Raw genomic sequence first — 24,782 nt, 5'->3', positions numbered from 1 at the left:
AACAACATGAGTAGTTGCCAATGTTTCGGTCTCCTTGGTTTATAAATGACATTGTAAACGATATTTTGTCTTTATTGCTATCCTGTATGGGACCAGTTGGTGACTGGTGATAATGGGCGAAGGTGTTAACAGTATTAGCAGAAGGCTAGAGATCATCTTTCCGCCTCCATTAGAGCGAAGGACACTTAGCCGAGTGGTCCCCATTACCCACCGGCCCCTTAATACCATCTTAATAATTGCATTTACCCGGACAACACGGTAGGAGAGATGTTGCCTCGAATTGTTTAACTGTTCTGGATTGCACTGTGAAAGCCCATCTTTAGTTAAGCCCCTGGCTTGTTGTAAAAACCTTTACAACCTGGGGAAAACACGGTTGAAAATAATATATCTTATGAAACAAGGAAGAGTTCTTTCTTTGAAAGTATATTGTATATTTCTATTTTCTTCATACAAAACTATATTTCCTTTCTTTAATAATATTTTTATTTCCACTTTTATATATGCTTTGCAATTTGTTTTGTAGCTAAATTATAACAAACGAGTAATTTTCAGACCAATTCAATTTAACCGGCATAAATGTAAGGACAAATAAAAACGTAACAGTTGAATATTTGTTATAGATATAATACAATATAATACACAATAATCTTAAATTGACTCAGTGGAATACTAAAAAAACACAGTAAAATTTTTAAATGGCAAAAAACCTAAAAACAACAGATCCGCATTAAAGTTAAACTTGTTCAAACCATGAAACGCAGGATCAAGCAGGCAGATTAAAAAAAACTCAAATGGCAATTACACACGAACTCCAGCAAAGGATTAACTATCACTCGACTATTACTTCAAAGGTCACAGAGCAAACTACCGATGAGACTTAACCTGCCCTTCTCTTTGGCAGTGGATTTTCTCCACTGCTCAAAAAAATGTTATAAACCCAAGGATGGAAAACGGCTCAAAAAAATCAGGCTGGATCATACTAGCTAAAGAATGAAATTACGAGAAATTAAAAAACATTATTTTCTAGGAAAGAACATATTAAGCTCAAAAATACCAAATCTGTATAATATATTCAACAAAAGGAAAATTACGAAAATAAGATAACAGTTTTTAGCATTTATTCATTTCGTACAATAAGTAATCATTTTTCATGAGAATTTCTCAAAAACAATATTTTCTTAAATAATATTGTTATTGTCATTTTTCTTCAGTACATTGTTTTATTAAGTTGTATTTTATCATGTTATTTATTTGATTCCGTAGAATAGTTATTCCCGTTATTTAAAAATTGTTTTTCCATTTTTTTACGTATTCCATAAAAGAAATAATGTAAGTGACGAAAAGGTTAAACATCCAATTACCAGTTTGGTATACCATACGAAGAATATCTCAAAAATAATATTTTGTTATAATTTGTAATTGAATTTTATTAATTTTATTTAAATATTATCAATAATAAAATAAGCCATGGATTGAGAAGAGACTGGTTATTTTAAACAATAAACCTTTTTTATTTTGGAAATGAATGTATTTTGTGCTGGTCTAATGAAAAATATTTCTTTGCTATATGTCGAAAGCTTCAATATTTGCAAATAAAATTGTTCGGACGTTTATTTGATTTTTTAAATGTTAAAAATGGTAAAGATGGACACAGTTAATTAGATATTTATTTAGAAATCGTGACATGCGGTCTGGTATGATGTAGGTTTCAGAAAAACATTTTCTTTATCATGCCAACGTTTCGATCATTACAGAGATCATCTTCAGGGCACAAGGTGGTTGTTTACTGTGTAATAGCGTCATTCATGTATGTCGTGCACTCTCAACAGGACTCACAAGAATGCCACAATTACGCAGAAAACAAACACCTTGTGATCTGAAGATGATTACAGTAAAGATCGAAACGTTGGCACGATAAAGAAAATATTTTTCTGAAACCTACATCACACCAGACCGCTTCTCACGACTTCTAAATTATTTAATTGTTGTTGATAAGATATTTATTTAGAAATCGTGAGATGCGGTCTGGTGTGATGTAGGTTTCAGAAAAACATTTTTTTTATCGTGCCAACGTTTCGATCAAAGTGTTTGTCTTCTGTGTAATTGTGTCATTCTTGCGTGTCGTGTCGAGAGTGCCGTCGAGGAAATCATAAAATCGTCACCTGTAAAAGCTTGTTTCTAGTTTTAAATATTAGTCTTCATTCAATAATCATTTTATTAGGTTTCATGGTCCACTTTAATAATTGCATAAATGAGGGAAAACTCAAAAGGTGGGGTTTAGATGGGAAGTTGGGGTCCGAGTGGATCGAAGTCACGATAGCTCATGTGGTAGAGCAGCGGCGTATTTAGCCGAAGATTGTGGGTTCGAATCCCGCTTGTGACACTGACTTTTTTATCTCAACTAAATCCTTATTTAATTGAAAGATATTAATTCGTCAAGCAGACCAAGAACACTAGTAAACTTAATAAGTTAAAATGAACTATATCTTCACTAAAGCTCTCCGTCGCCATTTCAATTGTCGTCGAGAATCCAAACCGATTAAACGACATTTGAAAAATGGCAAAAAGGAGGAAAATTTAAATGGTTAAGATGTTATTTGGTCAATCGGACTACGAAATTCAATGAATGTAATAAGTTAAATGAAGAATTTCTTCAGTAAAGCTCTCTGTGGCCATTTGATTTGTCGCGGAGAATCCAATCCGATTGCAAGACATTTGAAAAATGGCTAAAAAGAAGGAAAACTCAAAAGGAGGGTTGAGATAGGAAGTTGGTGTCCGAGTGGATCGAAGTCACGATAGCTCAAGTGGTAGAGCAGCGGCGTATTTAGCCGAAGGCCGTGGGTTCGTATACCGCTCCTGACACTAACTTTTTCATTTCAACCAAAACCTTACATAAAAAGATTAATTCATTAATATTAATTCTAAATTTACTCACAAGTTAGAGAAAAATTCGTTGGTCATTATTCTAGAATTAGGACCTTTATAACTAAATTAATATAACTTGACAATTTAATAGATAATTATATATATGACACTTTAGTAAATTATGAAAATGCGAGACTTAAGAAGGATTTTAACGAACAAAAATTTAAATTACTACAGCGATGACGATAAATCTTACTTGTAAAACCGTGAAGATACCGCCAGTAATAATTCCGGGATAAGGAAAAATAGCACGAAAGCTTGGGGATCGGAATAACCCGAGATCCGACAAATAAATTTAGCTACATCATGGCGAAAAGAAAGATACATTCATTAATTTTTCAACTAAATGAGGAATGAGAATCGGCACATAGCTGTCTAAAAACCTGAAGGAGTTATTTTCAAAATTGCCGCCTATAAACTTCAAATGAACCCCTTGTGGGCTTCTCTGAGCGCAGAAGTCCCACCTCTATGGCATTGCGACCTCGTTGCGTCTTACACCATTACCCTGACTGCTGAGTCCAACGAAGTAACAATTAGTGCCACCATTTCCTGGTTTTTATTGGTATGTGTCCTCCGGGTGCAACACTGGAATTAAGCGTGAAACACACTTAACCGATACAACGCTATGCGACGCTACCCGATGCTACCCGACGCCTTGTCACGTTTTGATAGGGTGTGCACATCTTCCCGACGCAAGCACACACCATGTACAGCCACACAGTGTGTATCACAAATCAGTATCACGATCGCAACGCCTTTTTTGTTCTTAATGCACTATTTTGAACAAAACCATGAAATAAATTGTTAGTTAAATTTTATGAGCACAACCTTGTAATAAATCGTTTGTTAAACTTATTTTTTTTAAAATAAAGTTATTCTGGTGTGTTGACAAATTTTTTGCCTAACGATCAAAATTAAATAATTTTTTATAAAAACTCATGAATTTTTGATCCCGTTTAAATTGATTTACATTAAAGTACGAATGTTGTAATCAATATAACGACAAAATTCTATATACATAGTTTAAAATAAACTACAAAAAATATGAGTTATATGTAAATATGAGTTACTCGACGAAAATGGTGTAATTTCATGAGCAAAACGATGTAATAAATTGTTAGATAAATTTTATGAACAAAACTATCTAATACAATGTTAGTTAAATTTTATGAACAAAACTATGTAATAAATTGATCGTTAAATTTTATGAGCAAATGTATGAAATAAATTGTTAGTTAAATTTTATTAACAAAACCATCCAATACATTGTTAGTTAAATTTTATGAACAAAACTATGTAATAAATTGAACGATAAATTTTATAATAAATCCGTAAAATAAATTGTTAGTTAAATTTTGTGAACAAAACCGTACAATAAATTGTTAGTTAAATTTTATGAAAAAACTATGTAATAAATTTTAGTTAAATTTTATTAGTAAATCCGTGTAATAAATTGTTAGTTAAATTTTAGGAGCACAACATTGTAATAAATTGTTTGTTAAACTTATTTTTAAAAAATAAAGTTATTCCTGTGTTTTGATAAATTTCTGCATAACCATCAAAATTAAATAATTTTGTATAAAAACTCATGAATTTTTGATCTCGTTTAAATTGATTTACATTAAAATAAGAATGTTGTAATCAATATAACGACAAAATTACATATACATAGTTTGAAATAAACTACAAAAATATGAGTTATTACGTTACTCGACGAAAATGTTGTAATTTCATTAGGAAAACGATGTAATATATTGTTAGTTAAATTTTATGAACAAAACCGTACAATAAATTGTTAGCTAAATTTTATGAAAAAACCATGTAATTAATTATAGTTAAATTTTATGAGCAAATCCGTGTAATAAATTGTTAGTTTAATGCATTATACCAAAAAATGGTATTCCTGTTTTGATCAGTTTTCTACCACTTTTGTCTTCCATCCACTCTGACACCAACTTCCTATCTCAACCCCACCTTTCGAATTTTCCCTCCTTTTTGCCATTTTTCAAATGTCGTGTAATCTATTCGATACTCGGCGACAAATGAAATGGTTGAGATAGGAAGTTAGTGTACGAGTGGATCGAAGTCACGCTAGCTCAAGTGGTAGAGCAGCGGCGTATTTAGCTGAAAGTCGTGGGTTCGAATCCCACTTGTGACGCTTACTTTCTTTCCTAAACCAATGTCTTATTTAAAGATTAATTAATTGAAAAACCTTCTTCGGTCAATCGGAACACGAACTCTAATGAATTTAATAATAAAATCTATTGAAGAGAAATCAAGTTAAAGAAATATAGTAGAAAAAAACAGTTCTTCGTTCCAAGACTGAACACTACTTCTTCAAAAATGTTAAAATATATTGTTTTAAGGTTTTCCGGACAACAAAAAGTGCAATTATTTCCGAAAAAGAAATACTTTTCAAAATTAGAATCTAATTATGAAGTAGAATTAAAAAAAAAATTAAATCAGAACAATGCACTGCTCGTCCGAAAAACAGACATACTCGCTCGAGATTTGCTAAATATAGTAAAATTTTGAAGTTTGATGCTTTGACAAACATAAAAAAACTCCTTTAAAAGGATGCTTATTGACATTTAACTATATTGAGAAGAAATGGTGTAAAAAAAATAAAAAAAACTGTTACTCCACTAATATTACAATACCAAAGATTTATTCATTTGATCATTTTTTTCGAGTCACCTTTTAAAGATGTTGACTGTTTATCGTAAGGATTATTTTAAAATTTGTCTCCATTATTGTCGAAATTGAAAGGCAATCAAAGCTCTGTTGATTATAATGTATAAGTAGAATAGCCATGTCAAGACGTACTTAAAAAGTACCAGTGGAATTGTTACAAAGCTAATTTTACACTTTTTTTTCACCTCTGAAGGCATAGCACTCAAGGAAATATATCAAGAAATATATATGGATTTTTTATGTATGGTATGCATAAGGGTGGTTATTTTCTTCATTATTTTCAATGTTTAATTAATGTCTTTCAAGGCATTTAAACTTGTAAGTTAATTAGCGTAAATTATCTAATATAAAGCATGGGTGTGATTATTAATATTTAAAGTTCTTACACATTCACTTGGCACATGTTAAAATCAAAGTGGTTTTAGAAAAATGAATTTTTCGGTTGAATTGATTCGATGGGTTGTAAACGGCGGAGACCATTTTATTCTTGACACAGCGTTTAGAGTTGTAAATGTTATCCTGTGCAAACATTTTGAAAAAGCAGTAATTGGAATGCAAAAAAACTTTATAATGAACGCGGCAATTTTTCTTCAAATGTCACAGCGTATTGGAAAGAAACGATGACTGCAACCCGCTCTAATTAAGGTAATTTTCTGTTTTGGAGTACAATTTAATTTTAACTGCTGAGAGAAACACGGTTTGACTGTTTTATGACATGGCCGAGCCGTTTCATTCGCAAAGTTGCTTATTCTAATTTTCATCCTGACTTTTCCCTGAGCCGAGCATTATTTGCAGATAGGCCGCTTTAATGCTCAACCTCACCTGTTATGCGAGTCGTTTGGCTAATTAAGTCAACATGCCAGCGGTGGAGAGGAAATAGCAACTGCCTCTTCTTCATCACCCAAAAGGCTATTTCGGTTGCAGAGCCTTTCTATTTATTTAGCGGTGAAACTAACACTACACTGGAAACACATACATCATTAAATAGGCAGGTCCTATTCATTGTTTTTATTGTTTTCTTACGCTAGGCACAATAAAAGATAATTTGCTTTTACAAATGCCTGCTGAGAAAATAAAACTCAAAACAAAAGATTACAATTAATTTAGAAAACTGTATTTCAAACAAATTTAAACAAACAGATACACTGAAAATCAAAATATTTATCGTGTTAGCATAAAATCGAAGGTTGAAAATTCTCGCATAAAAAAAACTTTATCTTTGGCGGAGATTATTTGCTTTTTTAAAGTGTTTGATTATATATAAAGTGGAAGGTTTATGCCGACAAACAGCTGAGGTCATCGCCGGTCCTCCGCGTGTATTCCTTCTATTTCCTGTCTTTTTCGCGTATTTTATATTCAACTGAAGCCATTTGAGCATCTCAATCTGGTTACTGACTTTCTGCTTTTACTTGTATATTACGTCGTTATTTTAAAATTCTAGCCTCTTGTTAGTACCTCAGGTTGTCAATTTGAAAATAGATACACAACATACAATACATAACATATATATCGCTACAAATATAGAAGTCTGGTTACATTCACTCCCCCAGATTACTCGATATTCCTCGGGGCGGGGTAAATAACCCCTTCCTTTCACGCTAATAAATTACATTCATCCTAATATATTAGCATAAACACCACACAAACACGACACAAAAACTTCAGACACAACACAAGCACAGCACAAACACACATAAACTATATACATTTGAAAATCCTATGGCCCTGAGGTACCGGTACAACGATTTGTGCCCGCTGCCGTGCCCAAAGACTACGCACAGGTCCGATGATATTCCAAAATATTGCCTATAAACGACGAGGTCCTCTGGCTGCTTCTTTGGCCGCCCTGTCTGCTGCTTCGTTCCCGGCTACCCCTATGTGGCCGGGAACCCACACCAGTACGACCTTCTTCCCAACTGTGTCGATCTTTTTTAATTGTTGTTTTATTTTGTTTACTAATGGATCCACGGTGTTTCTTCTTCTGAGCTTCTGCACCGCACTGAGCGAGTCGGTATAAATTACAAATGATTCTTGGCGCTGACTTTTTATCATGCTCAGTGCGAGGGATATGGCATTTAGTTCCGCCGTGTACTCGCTGGCGGCGGGAGGGAGTTTTTTGTTTCTCCCTCCGTGTACACGGCACACCCCACGCCCTCTGCCGTTTTTGACCCGTCTGTCTGGCATCCGTATATTGGTTTTTCAGGGCTTCAAAATTACTTTATATACGTAGTGGGGTGTCTTATAGTATCCAATAAAAATTGATTATAAATCAGCAATATTATTTTTTAATCTTATTTATTTTTTTAAATTATTTTTTTATTATGCGAGTTCGCTACTGCAAAGGTCATATCAACCATCGGGGAGTGGGTTTTTTTTAAACTAGTATTACTTATTTTTGCATTTAATCACGAGATATATTTAAGAAAAACGTACCAAAAACAGTTTTCTACACGCCATTTTTATTAATATAAAGGAGTGATTTTTGCACAATAAAAATCTCGAAATTTCAAGAAAATTTTTGAAAAACGTAAATAGAATAAAACCTCCCATTTAAGATAGGAAAAATATTTATATAGGCTGTTCTTTGCAACACGCTTCCTTCATGGCAGCCATATCAGAATTGGCTAATCGCGTATTCCCAGTTTGGCCGGCAATTTAGGGTACTGTATAAAAATGGCGACAAACAAAGTAAAATTATTGGAAATTAACTCACCCTCCGATCCTTGGGAGTCCTTCATCCACGAATCCTTGGGGGGACAAGGAATTGTAGTTGCTGAAAGGAAAAACTAGATGGCAAACCCTTACCTCGTGGTGGAGCTTACCGTCGAATTTTTGACAATCCATAATGAAGAAGCGCAGGACAAATAAGATAAACGACAATTTAAAATTTAAACGCAGTGAAAAGACGTCAATCGACGCAATCGTTCCATCGCGAACCAGACTAACTCGATCCGATCGGCCTAAGGCCTTGCTGCCTTAGGCTACGGTTATTAAGGATGCGAATTCTGACGAGTTCGTCCGAACAGACAAATATTTCTTTTCCAATGAGAGTCTTTACTTTGGCAACTAAGTGCATGTCAGAGCACGCACGATATCGTCAGAACCATTCGGACATTCAAACAAGTTTGATTTTTTTTTTGCGTTATGANAGAGATATTTCTAGGTTAAAGTGGTTGAAAGTCTATCAAGAAATCAACACTAGCAATAAGCCATATTTGATTAGTGTTCATAATTAACCATATTAATTATTCTAATGAATAATTATTTTTATCTAAGGTTTTTTGTTGAGGCGAAAAATTAGTGACACGAGAGTGATTTGAACCCACGACCTTCGGCTCAACATACCGCTGCTCTAACCACTTGAGCTTATCGTGACTTCCCCTCGGACACCCATCTCACCCTACAACTGTTCGAATATTCCCTCTTTTTGCAATTTTGCAAATTTCATTTTAATTAATATGGTCTATTATGACTGCTAAACATACATGGATTAATATGGGTTTTTTTGACGGACTAGCAATACGTTTGAATTTTCCCTTCTCGTATCTTGTGGAAAATAAGTGGTAAACATGCTCCCTCTTCCCACCACATATTGTTGTTCCTTCAACAATAGCTAAATCAACGGGCTTTCAAGAAAATAAAACTCCTTAATTTCGCCCATTTTCCGTTACAATTACATGATTACAAACGTGCTATCAGAAAATGCGCACAGTGTAACCACCTTGTTCTGACGAGTGTTTTGGACACACTCGTCAGCACAAAATTTCGTTAGAACTCGCATCCATAGTAACCGTAGCATTGGAATAAGTATATCTAGAAATATCTTCCATTTTTAGTTTTTCTTGCGCACAGAGTTTACATTGCATGGATTTCAGCTTGAAAAAATATGGTGCGGGAACAACAAATGTTACTAGGTCAAAAATAACCCCTTACGCCTTAAAACCCTACATTGGACATTTTATTTTGTCTGTATCTGTATGATACATCTATCAAAGTACATACATATCATGGTGATACATTGTCTTTCGTTTTGATTCTTTCAATAATCTTTAGTTCAGAGATTGGACATCCGTGGTTTTGGGAAATAATTGGTACAAAGAGTTTCACAATGCCAGCGCCATACTAGACGGTGTGTATCGGAAGTTTTCGCGACGAAAATTTCCGCTGCACAAGCTTACATTGAAAACAGTTAGCGACAGACTGAACGGAAATTTCCATCGTATTGTCTCCGTCGGTGGTGCACCAGCGTCCTCGACGGAATTTTCCGCTGGGTTCCTTCTAAACGAAAAATGGTGATAAGCCACTCATCAATGGAATGTCCCGTTTTGGTTAGAATCTCAGAGATCCGGATTCATATCGTATTCGAAAATGGTTTTTTGTCAGAGGAAAAATTTCAAAATGGATCTTGATAGTCGATACAATAGAAATGGCTAGAGACTGCAATTCAGAGAGAAATGCACCTGTTAATTACTAAGCACTTATTCAAAAAATACGAAGTTGAACAATAAATCTATTGTCAAACGCATTTGGCCTCATTAGCATTGATGTTTAATTTACTAACTATTCTCATCAACTATCTATTTATGAATCAATTTTTTTTCGAATTTGAGCATTGCATGTAGATTCGGAGATCAGTGACAAAGAGGGTTATTACTTTGTTCTAGAACCATTTTCCTGGTGAACCACCCTTGGTGTGTCTGTCTTAAAGTGATCTAGGTAACGACCAAATTACGGGTTTATCACCCTGCGAACCATATAGAGAAAGTTCACCAGGAGGGCGTTATTATTTGTCGTAGATCATTACAATAGAGACATAAAAGAAGAGGGCCTAAATCGCACCCACGTCAAACACCTTATTTTCTAGGCAACCACGAGTTCCACTTTTTTTTCTTCTAATCCTCCGCTTCCGACTCGACATATGACGAATAAATTGATTTCTCACTGAGTAGAAACCGTAGGAAGTTGTTTTGGGCATTAAAATAGAAAAATAAACAAGATTGCACTTGGATCCTTGTGTTTTTATGAGTCCAATAAATATAAGCAAAGTACATAAGCAATCTAATAAATAAAAATACTTTATGGCTTTGATCGTTATAAAAGAAGTCATAAACCTTCTTGAAGGCCATAGAAAAAAGCTAATTCGGTTTATATTTACGTTTTAAATGTAGGGTTTGCAAAACAGCGCTGTTAAAGGAATATTTTATATCCATGTGTTTTACATAATAATGAAAATTTATTTTTCCTAATTTCATTCTTTTTTCGTGTAGAAATACTATTTTCTCAACGTTCGTTTTATAATTCGAGTTATAATTTATTCCGTATCAGAGTGAAACTTTCAATTATTTCATTTATCTAAGGCCAATTTTTTTCATGTAAGATTGTCCTATATGAACTTTTTCAATTGTTATTTATTGAAAATTTTGTGATATAGTGCTAAAAAAATTTTTTTTTGATTTTTGAAGATTTCAACAGGTTTAATATAAAAATATAAAATAAACAGTAATTATCACTATTGGATATTTTATTTTATTTAGCCATCTGCAGTAATAAATTTTAATCTTTATCTTCTCAACATTCCCAGAGTTAAAGCGCTAATCCAATTATCTTTTTTATATATTTTACATTTTTTATATATAATTTTGTTTTAAATATAAATGAATGACAATCCTTCGTTCTTTGAGCTTAACACTCAAGTTAGAACCTGCCTCAAAGTTGCACCGGAATTTTATCGAAGCCTCCAAAGCTTTGTGATTTGTCCAATGAGAATGTCACAACCGTTGGCGCCGGGGACTTGTTATGAAGTTAAATTCCAACTTTGCACTAAAGCCCTTCCGCTCTTAGGCGTTCAATATTTTATTAGATTTAGTGCCTCGGCCGGACCACCGAGTAATAAAAGGGATTGTTCATACTTGTCGCACAACCTCGGTAGAACCACTTGTTTCTGTTTCCGACTACGTTGAAATTATTTCCAATCGTTGTACTGTACATTTTGGAGTTTAAAAATTTATCAAACAGTTTTTTAATTACCTAATTTTATAAAAATGAAAATTATCTCATTTAGGAAACTTCGTAAAATAATAAAACAGTAATGATGGTATCTTGATACAGAATAAAATCGATACCTTGTGATGCTCTATGTAAAGCCTACCTTCAAAATCATTGGAATTTTTCTTAAACGGGATGGTTGAGCAAATTAATTCGTTATATTGGAGTTTAAAAATAACTAAATTGGTTTATAAGATTAAATGTAAAATATTTTTTTCGTTACAGTCTAGGAATCTTGTCTAACTATTTGGGGCCAATGTAAAAAATTTGTAAGTTTAAAGTCGGGAACATATACGATGCTACCCGACGCAAATCCATAGGCCATTTTGCCATAGGATTTTATTACCCCCGTGCACATCTTCCCTTTGCAATCACCACTGTCCAGATTTTCGTCGGGTAGCAACGAGTACAGTCGAAGACAAAAGAACCTGACACTCATATTTTTATTCAAACTACATGTATTATTGTCGTTATATTAATTACAACATACTTATTTTAATATAAACCAAATTAACCGAAATCAAAAATTCATTAGTTTTTATGAAAAAATAATTAATTTAGTGAGTGGTGATTAGTGACCGTTAATCGATAATTATTCAGAAATCGTGAGATGCTGTCTGGTGTGATGTAGGTTACAGAAAAACTTCTTCTTTATCGTGCCAACGTGTCGATCTTTATTGAGATCTAAATACGACACGCAAGAATGGCAAAATTACACAGAAGACAAACACTTTGAGTGAGTAGAAATACTTTGATTGTATATAAAAAATATATTTTGCATTGTATCAATTCACTTTTCCACATCCTAAATGTATTTGTTAAATGTAAACAATGTTTGTAAATCCCAGGCCCTGAAGATTGACGCACGTCACGATTTATGAATAATAATTAATTTGGTAGAAAATTGATCAAAACCGCAGAATACCATTTTTTAATATAATGAATTTTACTAACAATTTATTACACGGTTTTACTCATAAAATTTAACTAACAATTTTAACAACAACAACATAAAATTATACCATTTTCGTCGAGTAGTTTCAGAACAGGACACTCATATTTTTTGTAGTTAATTTCAAACTAACTATACGTAATTTTGTCGTTGTATTATTGGGTTGTCCGGAAAATAATGCAGGATTTTGGTATTAAACAAAAAAAAAGAAACTAGTTACTTTAAAGCAATGTTCTTTAATCAAAATAATTNACACGGTTTTACTCATAAAATTTAACTAACAATTTATTTCATGGTTTTGCTCATAAAATTATACCAGTTTCGTCGAGTAGTTTCAGAACTGGACACTCATAATTTTTGTAGTTTATTTCAAACTAAGTATATGTTATTTTGTCGTTAAATTAATTACAACATTTATATTTTAATGTAAATCAAATTAAACGAGATCACAAATTCATAAGTTTTTATAAAAATTAATTATGATGGTTAGACAAAAAATTGATCAAAATACCAGAATAACTTTATTTAGAACAATTAAGTTTAAAAAACAATTTATTACTTGGTTGTGCTTATAAAATTGAACTAACAATTTATTTCATGGTTTTGCTCATAAAATTATACCATTTTCGTCGAGTAGTTTCAGAACAGGTCACTCATCTTTTTTGTAGTTTATTTCAAACTATGTATATGTAATTTTGTCGTTATATAAATTATAACAGTCTTATTTTAATATAACACAAATTAACGATATAAAAATTCATTAGTATTTATTCAAAAATAATTGATTGTAATGGTTTGGTAGAAAATGATAAAAACACCAGAATCCCATTTTTTAATACAATGAATTCAACTAACAATTTATTACACTGTTTTACTCATAAAATTTAACTAACAATTTATTTCATGGTTTTGCTCATAAAATTATACCATTTTCGTCGAGTAGTTTCAAAAGAGGACACTCATATTTTTTGTAGTTTATTTCAAACTAAGTATATGTTATTTTGTCGTTAAATTAATTTATATTTTGATGTAAATCAAATTAAACGAGATCACAAATTCATAAGTTTTTGTAAAAATTAATTATGATGGTTAGACAAAAAATGTATCAAAATACCAGAATAACTTTATTTAGAACAAATAAGTTTAACCAACAATTTATTACGTGGTTGTGCTTATAAAATTTAACTAACAATTTATTACAAGGTTTTGCTGAAAATAATGCATTAAGAACGAAAGAGGCGTTGCGATTGTGTAGTGATTATTGTGATACACGCTGGGTGACTACGTGCGCTTGACTTCGCATAAATGTGCAAACCCTCCCAAAACGTGGCAAGGCGTCGTGTAGCATCGCGTAGCGTCGCATCGCGTTGCATCGGGTAAGTGTGTTCCCGGCTTAAACTGTGCGTATGTCACGTTAATATAGGTTTATTGAAGTTAACAGTTTCAAAATAAGCCTCAGATCCTGAAATAAATCATCTTTAGAATTCAAAACTTTAAATAAAATTATTGTAAACAGCCATTACCAACAATGATGATTGTAATGATAATGACGTTAAGGGAATGTCAATCAAGAAAATAGATACAATGATAAAACTTATTGAATTTTTGTAGAATAGTTAAGCAGACGCCATCTACATCCCTCAATATTGTAAGTAGATGTAAAAATATTTTCAAAGCTCTGATAAAAGGGATATACATTTTGAAATGTATGACAAATAAATAAGTGGTTTTTTTCGCCTTATGGCTGATTAGGTCACAAAAAAGTGGTGAAATTCTAAAGCCAATATTGAATAATTTTTATAAAGCATATACTTTATTTTTGGCGGTAAAGCGAAAGTTGACATGATCGAATTCTTTATTCTAGTGTTGGAAAAATCAAGCGTAGGAAATAGCCGTTGGGAAAGTTTTGTGTCCGCCATTTCTGACGGTGGCCAAATAGCAAACACACATCTTTCTCGGCACAGGAAATGGGTCATCAGTTGTGCCTCATTTCCTTCCACTTGGGACTACGTGACCGTAAAAATTACAACATTGTTGATTACGGCTAGACAAAACGAGGGATCATTTTTAAAAAAGAAAGCTTATTTAATCAAAGACTGGCTACGAATAACCATAAACTTTATGATACATGAATTATATTTTTTGTATGTAAACTGCTTCCCTTAAGACAATTTTATAAATATTTTCTACAAATTTCTACACAATCTTTCGTTTTGACAAAATAGACAGGCTGAAAAGAAACTAGCATGGGTTGAATTGAAGAACTTTACAAAGCAAACAATGAGTCTAAGTAAAGTATTTCTCCATTGGGTACTCAGCCAGGTAATTCTAGCAAAAGGCTTTGTGGAGCATTACGGCTTTAGGGGCTTTGCGTCTTGTGAAGGTGTAGGGAGCCGCAAGGGCCGTTCTACAATTTGTCCAATTCTAAAGTCCCCCAATGAAAAAGTGTCGGCTGATCATGAAAGAAATATCCGACTATTTGTGGAACAATAAACGTCTTCATGTCATATTAAATCATTATTTTCACATTCTTTTTAATTGATTTTATCACAACCAATACCGTTCATAAATTTAATTAATTGAAAAATGTTAATTGGTCAATCGGATCACGAACTGTAATGGATTTAATAATTAAACTGAAGTGTATCTTCACGAAAGCTTTCCGTGGCCATTTCATTTGACGCCGAGAATCAAATAGATTACACGACATTTGAAAAATGGCAGAGGGAAAATTCAAAAGGTGGGGCTGAGATGGGTAGCTAGTGTCCGAGCGGATCGAAGTCAAGATAGGTCAAGTGGTAGAGTAGCGGCGTATTTAGCCGAAGGTCCTGTGTTCGAATCCCGCTCGTGACGCTGACTTTTTTATCTCAATTAATAACTTTCATAAATATTAATTAATTGAAAAATGTTAATTGGTCAATCGGACCACGAACTGTAATGGATTATTTTTAAATAGTTACACGCAAAATTGTTGTATTGATTATAAAAACGATTTTCATGATTATGAAACACTATGTTGAATCAGGAGAAATAAATAATTAGTATCAACTTTCCTTGTGAATTAGCAATTAAAGAATACTAATTGACAGCAATTAATGTTAATTCGGTTTTATCATCAACAATTTCATTTTATTTGCCATTAATTAAATTTGAATCAACATTTCATTTTATTTAATTAACTGAAATGTTTGTGTGTAAAATAAGATATAATTATTTTAAATATATTTTATTTAAGTTTTTCTTTGATGGCCTTATGTCTGGGGAGAGTGAGGAGCGTACAAAAAATTTCATACCCAACAGTAGGGATTGAACCCACGACCGCGAGGCCTGACGAGCCGAGAGTCTTACACAGTTATTTCTCAATTTTTTTGCTAAAATTAGAAGGCTACGAACAGGGAATAACTAATTTTAATCAAACTTTGTTTTGTGAAACTAAGAAAATGTATACTTTTTGACATATTTTTAATGATTTTATGCCAGTGAGCTGTGAAAAAAACATTTCAGCTAAGTTAATTATTTTTTTAACATTTTCTTTTATCTTTTTTGTGGTATATTTTACTATTCCGAAACAAATTGGAAGTCTAAATTGTATTTATTTTAGATTTAGCTTATCATTCATACCCTAAAAGGTTCAAAAAAGAACAAGGTGGCTATAATGTGTCTTTTTAGAATGAAACAAAGCTGACATTCATTTTCTACCCTCCTAAAACACCCACATAAAATACAAAATTTTGGAAAAATTAAAAGTATCTCTTCTTAGAAATTTCTACGTTTCAAATGTTGATTGGTTTTAAACAGAAAAAATTAAACAACATTTACAATCCAATCGAGATTTTAACCGAATTTAGCATTTTATAAGTCTATATCTAGTATTGCCAATTCATGTTTCATAAAAATCTTATCTTAACTAACTACAAAAAATATCTTGTCTTAACGCCCGTTGAGAAATCAAAATTTAAAAAATATATTGCCCAAGAGAAGTAAATATTTCAAATTCAATCTGTATTTTATTACTGAAATATTATGTATTGTACTCAGTCCATAAAGGTTTCCAGTAACGTTTAAGTCCATTAAAAACCTTGAATCGTAACCCGTTTCATGTTTTAGAAACAATGGTTATATTGCCTTTCTTTATCATTTGGAAAAATAAACTACTCGCCAAATATGTGCACAATTGGGGAACTCAGCTGTATAAATGTTGTACAGTATGGGAGCAAGAATGTACCCTTGAGACACGACGCTCTGTATTGCTTTATTATCTCAGAACTCCTTGTCGCTCCGCATTTTCCAGAACCAGGCAGTTAAATAGAACTCTAAAAAAATGTTACAAGGGAAGCGTTTCAGTTTATAAAGGATACCTTGATCCAGACACTATCAGAAACTTTGGCTACATCCAGGAACCGACTGATTTCATACTCTTCAAATTTTAGAGCAAATAAATGGTGCCATCGATTCTAAAACCTTGTTGCTTTGTTGAATGATGAGGATGGAAGCACAATGAAATATATTTTAGGAAATTCGGACCAGGGATTTTCTATATAGAGAATTGTGTATATTTTCTTCTGTAGGAGGGAAAACTTGTAAGGGTAATGAAGAGGAAGTTGTATAGATAGGTTTTGCATTAAATATTATGAGTTATCATTGTCATTTGTGTCTGGATGAGTTACGTCTGATTTTTAACTTTTTATTTTTTTGTACGACATGGAAGAGTTTAATGTTTGAGTGTATTATTAATGGTTGGAAAGGTCGATAACATTCACGACGATTTTTCAAGCGAGATGTAGTTTTGACTACTCTTAGATTCCAGATAGCTTACCAATCGTACAGTTTTCCAGGGATCAAAACACCCAAGCTACGTTTGGCTTTTCCGTCTTCCAAATATTCAATGATTCTAGCCGAATAACGGAAAACAAACTTTTTTAGAAACAAAAAACAGTTACTTAAAAAAACGTAAAGAATGAACAAGTTGTACTTATTCACAAACAAAACAATTTCCTATTTAAAGATTTATTTACAAAATCGAAATGCAACCATAAGGGGAAAATTCTATTTTTTTTATTATTTATTTATAATTCTTTAAAACTGTTGAAATATTATTTTGAAATGCTAATTGTGGGATGATCTAAGACAGGAGTAAAATATTGTGGGTCGCCACGTTTTCTTCCTCTCAGAATAAACCGGTCTAGGCTAAACCAGCAAAACTGCTTTGTCGTGCGGAACTGTCGGTATATTCCGCCTTTAATTTTCCTTCGTCGACGTTCAAGAATCATGCGTTTTTTAAGCAATTTATACGGTATATAATACTTGAAATTATAATTAATTACAAAATAAAAATGAACTCTTGTTTACTGAAAAATATATTTAATTATTTGTATACATTTATGTCATCCGAATAATCGTTTTATTTAAGAGAAGGTGTTATATTTGATTTCTTCTGCACTGTTACATCAGATTATATTATCCTAAATTTACCGCATTTTTATTACGTTTTTATCCTATACACTTTATTTTTCTCAACACATTGTGGGTTCCTATATTCATATCGCCATTTCCCTGTGCATAATTTATTTTTCTCTTAAGTAAACATTATACTTGTTATTTATTCTAATATTATTCAAGAAGCTGTCAAATTTAAATCGTTTCGCTATATCATACAATAAATTTATTGCTTGAATTCATACCTTATAACCAGTTATGAGAATGAATGATGGAAATACCCATAGATTTTCTCTTTTCGAAAATTTTCCTTGGTTCTAAAGAAAAAAAAAGACAGTGACAAATATATCATAAACGCATGATACAGACTAGAACCATCTGTTTCTCATACAAAAGTACATTATCACACAAAGATAAATACACACGAAACAATCCCACGAGGGATTAACCTAGAAAAGTTTTCTTTTTCTTTTCTTTGTTAGTTTTCTTTCTTTTATACAATACATACTACATAAAATTATTAATTTCAAAATTAAAATAGAGAACACTTATTTACCTCAAATTATATTTAATTATTTGTATATATTTATGTTATTTGAATAATTGTTTTATTTGAGAGTAAGTGTTATATTGGACTTTCTTCTGCACTATTAGATTAATTTTTCATAAACAAGATATTATATTATCATACTTTTATCACAATATTTTTACATTTTCCTTCTATACAATTTAGTTTTTGCAACACATTGTGGGTTCCTATATTCATATTATACCATTTCCCTGTACATAATTCATTTTTCTCTTAAGTAAACATTATACATTTCATTTATTCTAATGTTTGGTGTTTAGTGATCGTTGGTTAATGATTATTCGGAGATCGTGAGATGCGGTCTGGTGTGAAGTAGATTTTAGAAAAACATTTTCTTTATCTTGCCAACGTTTCGATCTTTACTGAAATCATCTTCAGTGCATAAAGTGTTTGTTTTCTGCGTAATTGTGGCATTCACACAAGAATGACACCATTACGCAGTAAACAACCACCCTGAAGATGATCTCACTAATGATCGAAACGTTGGCACGATAAAGAAAATGTTTTTCTAAAACCTACGTCACACCAGACCGCATCTCACGATCCTCGAATAATCATTTATTCTAATATTATTCAAGAAGCTGTCAAATTTAAACCGTTTAGCTACATCGTACAATAAATTCATTGCTTGAATACATACCACATTACAACCTGTTATGAAGATGATTGATGGAATAGCAATAGATTTCCTCTTTCGAAAATTTTCCTTGGCTCTAACACGAAAAAAGGACAGTGACAAATATATCATAAACGATCGATATAGCCGTGGACCATCTGTTTTTCATACAAAATCATATTATCAGACAAAGATAAATACACAAAATACAATCCCACGAGAGTTTAACTTAGAAAGGTTTTCTAACCAGAACAATAAATGGAGTTATGAAGCTCCTAAATCAATGATTAATTTTAATCACTGTCATCCTTTGCATTACCTCCGGCCCACCGCCTTTTTAGAAGTCGAATAAGTTTATCGGAAACACACATGAAGATTGATGCTTTACGTGAAAATTAGTGTGAGACTGAAGGTTAGTGTTATATGCCAACATCTATTATAAAAGTATAATTTAAGGTCGTTATGGGTGATGAAAATTTGGTTGAACTCCATAGCTGTATGCCGTATGACCACATTAGTTGCTGTGTTGTATTGTATATGTTATGTTGTTTTGTAGCGAATAGTTTAGATCTATGGTCTAATATTGCTACTAATACTTAGTACTACTAGTACTAGTACTAACTATTAATTAAGGTTTTTAGTTGAGATAAAAAAGTCAATGGCACGAGTGGGATTCGAACCCACGACCTTCGACTAAATACGCCTGCTCTACCACTTCATCTATCGTGACCTCGATCCACTCGGACACCAACTCCCCATCTCAACCGCATCTTTTGAATTTTCCCTCCTTTTTGCCATTTTTCAATCGCGCTCGTGCCATTGACTTTTTTATCTCAACTAAAAACGAAATTATTGAATTTTTTCACTTAGATAATATATTTACAAATTCACAACTCTTTAAAAATCTATACGTTACCATTATCATCCCATTACTATTTGCTGTATTAAAGTAAATATGCTCTCGTGAATTGAGTAAGCTTAGGGCTGGCCGAAGTGGAGCAGAAAAATTTGATTACACGATGAAAAGAAATAGAAGGGCTGAAAGAGTAGAATATTAGTGGCTCATTGTGCCATCTATAGCCTCCAGCAAACTTGGATACAGAGCGGCATTCAAATTTCTAACGAGATGTACCTTTTCTTTTATTGCATTTACCTCTGTGAAGAGAAATTATTCAACCTCATACCGGCGGCTTGTGCACTCCCAGTTTATTGTTCACACCGCAGCCAACGGTGTGGTTTTACGATATTACTAATAAAAACAAATAGGAATAGAAAATAGATTTCAAACCACGCCTCTGTTGTTGCATTCCTAATTCATACACAATTAACCATAAGATCCATAAATTCAAACAAAATTACAATAATTATTTGACCAACTTTCCTCACACGACAATTATTTAATTAGAAAAAATTAGTAATACGTAGGGAGAACACAGGTACAAAAAAGCTCGAAGTGACAATGGATTGTTTCAAAGTTTAATTAATTAGGGTAACATAATTACATAGTCGTTCAAACTGTTTGGACAAGAATCTCATAAGAAACATGCTTTCTTATTAGCATGACATAGTTAAGTAAATACATTTAATTATACGTTTTTCCGTTTCTTACAACCTGCATAATAATATTATCGCGTAATATATAACGACATGACTTACCTAATAATCTACCGACTCTTAATTTGACTTTATTTCTTCTTGCTCTACTTTCTCTCTCACTCACTCAATCTCTCAATCACTCACTCTCTCTCTCTCTCTCTGTCTATATATATTCATTCTATATATATATATTCTACACGCACTCACTCACACACCACACACACACACACACACACACACACACACACACACACACACACACACACACACGCACACACACACACACACACACACACACACACATATGTACTGTATTAATTCGTTGGTTTCTCGTAATTTCTCTCTCACCCTCTCTCTCTCTCTATCACTCTCTCTCTTTCGCTCTCTCTCTCACTCTACAACTATCTCCTTCATTCTATCTTAATATTTCCCTCACACATACAATCTCTCTCATTCTCTCTCTCTCTCTCTCTTTCTCTCTCTCTCTCACTCTACAACTATCTCCTTCATTCTATCTTAATATTTCCCTCACAAATACAATCTCTCTCATTCTCTCTCTCTCTCTTTCTCTCTCTCTCTCTCTCTCTCTCTCCTATTTTCTCTCCCCATGTCTTTCTAAATGTATATTCTATCTACATCATGTATAATTTTTATATGCTTATAATTCTTATGTATAATTCTCTTTTAGATATTTTAATATTTTTAGTTGTCTATTTATTTAGACATCTCTCATTCTCTTTCTCTTTACACATATGTCATATACACTTTCTACTAATAATTTTAATGTTTTTACTTCTTATGTCTTCTTTATCCATTTACTATACTTTCCTTTTTTATCTTCCTATTTTTATTGTTATTCCTTTCATATTTTTCTCTATCGCCCTTTTTTTAAACTGTCTCTCTCTTTTTTCACTGTAACCCTATGACTTTATTTAAAAATCTTTCTTCCTCTCTCGCCCTCTTTTTTTTCTCTCTCCCTCTTTCTTTCTTACCATGCCTTTTAAAAATTTTCCATTGTCTTACCATGTCTACATTATCTATATTTTTATAATCTTATAATTGTTTCATATAATACACATTTTCTTTTCGCTTTGGCTATTTTATTATTTTCAGTTGTCTATTTATTTAGACATCTTTCTTTCTTTTACTCCTTTGCACATATGACACATGTACACTTACAACTAATAATTTTAATCTTTTTACTTCTTATGTATTTTTTATCTATTTACTATAATTTCTTTTTATCTTTCTATTTTTATTGTTATTTCTTCCGTATTTCTCTTTCGCCATTTTTTTTCATTGTACCCTATGACTTTATTTAAAAATATCGCTCTCTCTTTTCCCTCTCTCTCCTTCCTCTCATTCTTTCTCTCCAAAAATAATCAGAGATAAAGCAAATTTAAAAGATAAACACTCAATGTTTTAAGGTTTTAAAAGCATAAATATCTACTTACAATACTTGAAATTATGGCACCTTTTATAATTTATATGAGAGTTTTGTTTTGAAAAGCGAACGAAAATTTCACTCCTTCATTCTTCATTTTGAGTGGGAAAAATCCCATGTCCTCTTTAAAACAATTTTTTATGGTTGAAACCATAATTTAGAGTATTGTAAGTAGTTTTGTATATTTTTAATGTTTCAATCATTAGTAATATTTGAAGGGGATATATTTTTCGAATGTTTCCTGGTTTTCTTTCATATTTAATTTAACCCGGATTTTTGTCCATGATCTAACCTACTTATCTACTAACCTAGTTTTAACCAATTTATATTGCAACTATTTTTTTTTTACTTTTCTATTAATTAACATATTTTTATAATTATTTAGAGATCGTGAGATGCGGTCTGGTGTGATGTTGCTTTACAGAAACGTTTTCTTTATCGTATCAACGGATATTTTTATAATTGACTTTGGAAGAAACCGTAAGAAACATATAAATGAATTTGTAAAAGATCTGTTCAATTTTTAGCTAAAATATATGCTTATAATAATTTATTTCCCTTTAATTCTGATTTTTAAGGGTTTTTCCGAATGAGCATAACGTGAGATGTAATCAAAATTCTGATAGAATCATTAGATTAAATGTAAAAGAATTATTTTTCGAAACATGCATATTTGTGATAATTTTTTCAATATAAAATGGCACAGTTTTTTGACGAACACATCCACCATTAAAAGCATATTTTGTTCTTCCCACACGTTATATATTACACACATATTTCGCATTCGTTTATACACATTCTACCGATATAAAATAAACAAATTTTACATATGTAACATATTTTCCCATCATTTTTCTGCAGAAATAAAAACAATCATTTTCCATTATTATCAATATATTTTTTTTTAAATTTTATTACTAGTTTCAAACCTTACGAAAGCGTGAAGAAGAAAAGCGAAAATGATCACCGGCTTAAAAACATAGAGATACGCTTTATGTTGTAGGGCCGGTAAAATAGGTCGAATCCCTCATAAACAACACTCACTGAGGGGGAATTCATGAGAAACCTAAGAAACTTTGTGCAGTTAGCATCTGCATGCCTGCAGCCTCATCTAAATGTATAATCTTCTCACACACTTCCTGTATTTGCATAATTAAACGATTTTTCTTTTCCTCTTTCTGTGTACAGTTTTGAAACAACATTTATTTAATCTAGAATCTTATAGATGTAAATGTGAATTTCGAGAGGTTTCTCAAGGTTTGACTGCTTAAAAATGACAAATTAGTAGAAAACAATTTACTAAAAAACGAAACATACAGACTTTTGTCATTTTTGACCACTGCGCTGTTATGCTTTCTTGGTGGCAGGAAGAGATTTTTAGAGTGCTTTATGGCCCAGACATTGGAAAGGTTGATTAGATTTCGCAGAACTGTTATTTCTTGTTTACCACAAGCTTGTAACGAAAATGCAGCTGATTTGAAAAAAACCGGATCCAACTATTTTGCATTTATTGAGCAAAACATATTTCCAACAATGGCATGTTGGTTAAAACATGGAGAATTTGGAATAATCCAAAAATTGTACTTGAAGAAAGGTTTTCGTCCTTCGCATGCAACGTTACTATGATTGACTTCAGGCTCAACCAAATTTTATCTGATCGTATCGTAAACATATCTGTACAGATTTGATCTCCCTCTTACAAATGAGATTGTAAACCGAACCAAACTGTGATTATCTCTTATGCGAGTGTGTCTAGTGAAACTGGGTTGAAAAAGCGTAACAAGTTAGAGAGAAATAATTATTTAGAAATCGTGAGATGGGGTCTGGTGTGATGTAGGTTTCAGAAAAACATTTTCTTTATCGTACCAACGTTTCGATCTTTATTTAGATCAACTTCAGGGCCTGGGATTTACATTGTTTGCATTTAACAAATACATTTAGGATGTGGAAAAAAGTGAATTTATACAATGCAAAAAAATATTTTTTATATTCAAACAATGTATTTCTAACACGACACGCAAGAATGGCACAATTACACAGAAGACAAACACTTTGAGCCCTGAAGATGATCTCAATAAAGATCGAAACGTTGGCACGATAAAGAAAATGTTTTTCTGAAACCTACAACACGCCAGACCGAATCTCACGATTTCTAAATAATTATCGATTAACGGTCACTAATCACCACACATTTCTTAGAGATAAATATTCCATTTTTTGTATATTTTTAACATACATTTTACAAGCAAAGTATGTAAGAAAATGGAAAAGGTTGTATTTGACCTGATCGTCAGACTCGGGATTATGGCGTCATAAAACCCTTAGATCCCGCCATTCGCGGAAATTGTTGTAAATTAATTTTTTGGCTGTCAATTTCGGCAACCTTCTGTCCGATTGATATTCTAAGTGCATCCTCCAACATATTTTTTTCACAAGGAAGCGGACCTATTCGCGTTGTTAATAATTCGTTATAAGGAAATTGTCA

At 32.2% G+C, this 24,782-nt stretch overlaps 1 protein-coding gene and 1 long non-coding RNA gene across 2 annotated transcripts in view; one reads left to right on the top strand and one right to left on the bottom strand.

Moving 5' to 3' along the window:
• Positions 1 to 24,782, top strand: part of LOC106666554 (zwei Ig domain protein zig-8) — a 658,162-nt gene that overhangs the window by 366,873 nt on the left and 266,507 nt on the right. The gene's annotated exons all lie outside the window — the stretch shown is intronic.
• Positions 18,040 to 19,317, bottom strand: LOC106666555. Its single transcript, XR_001340450.2, has 3 exons — positions 19,282 to 19,317; positions 18,298 to 18,369; positions 18,040 to 18,169 (listed from the first exon to the last, which is right to left on the bottom strand). It is a non-coding gene; the product is annotated as an uncharacterized LOC106666555 (long non-coding RNA).

Source organism: Cimex lectularius, unplaced genomic scaffold (assembly GCF_000648675.2).
Source record: "Cimex lectularius strain Harlan isolate CLEC.00 unplaced genomic scaffold, Clec_2.1 scaffold196, whole genome shotgun sequence".
In the NCBI taxonomy this organism is placed as follows: Eukaryota; Metazoa; Arthropoda; class Insecta; order Hemiptera; family Cimicidae; genus Cimex; species Cimex lectularius.
The sequence above is the reverse complement of the archived record's forward strand: the minus strand, read 5'-3'. Positions and strand labels throughout refer to the sequence as shown.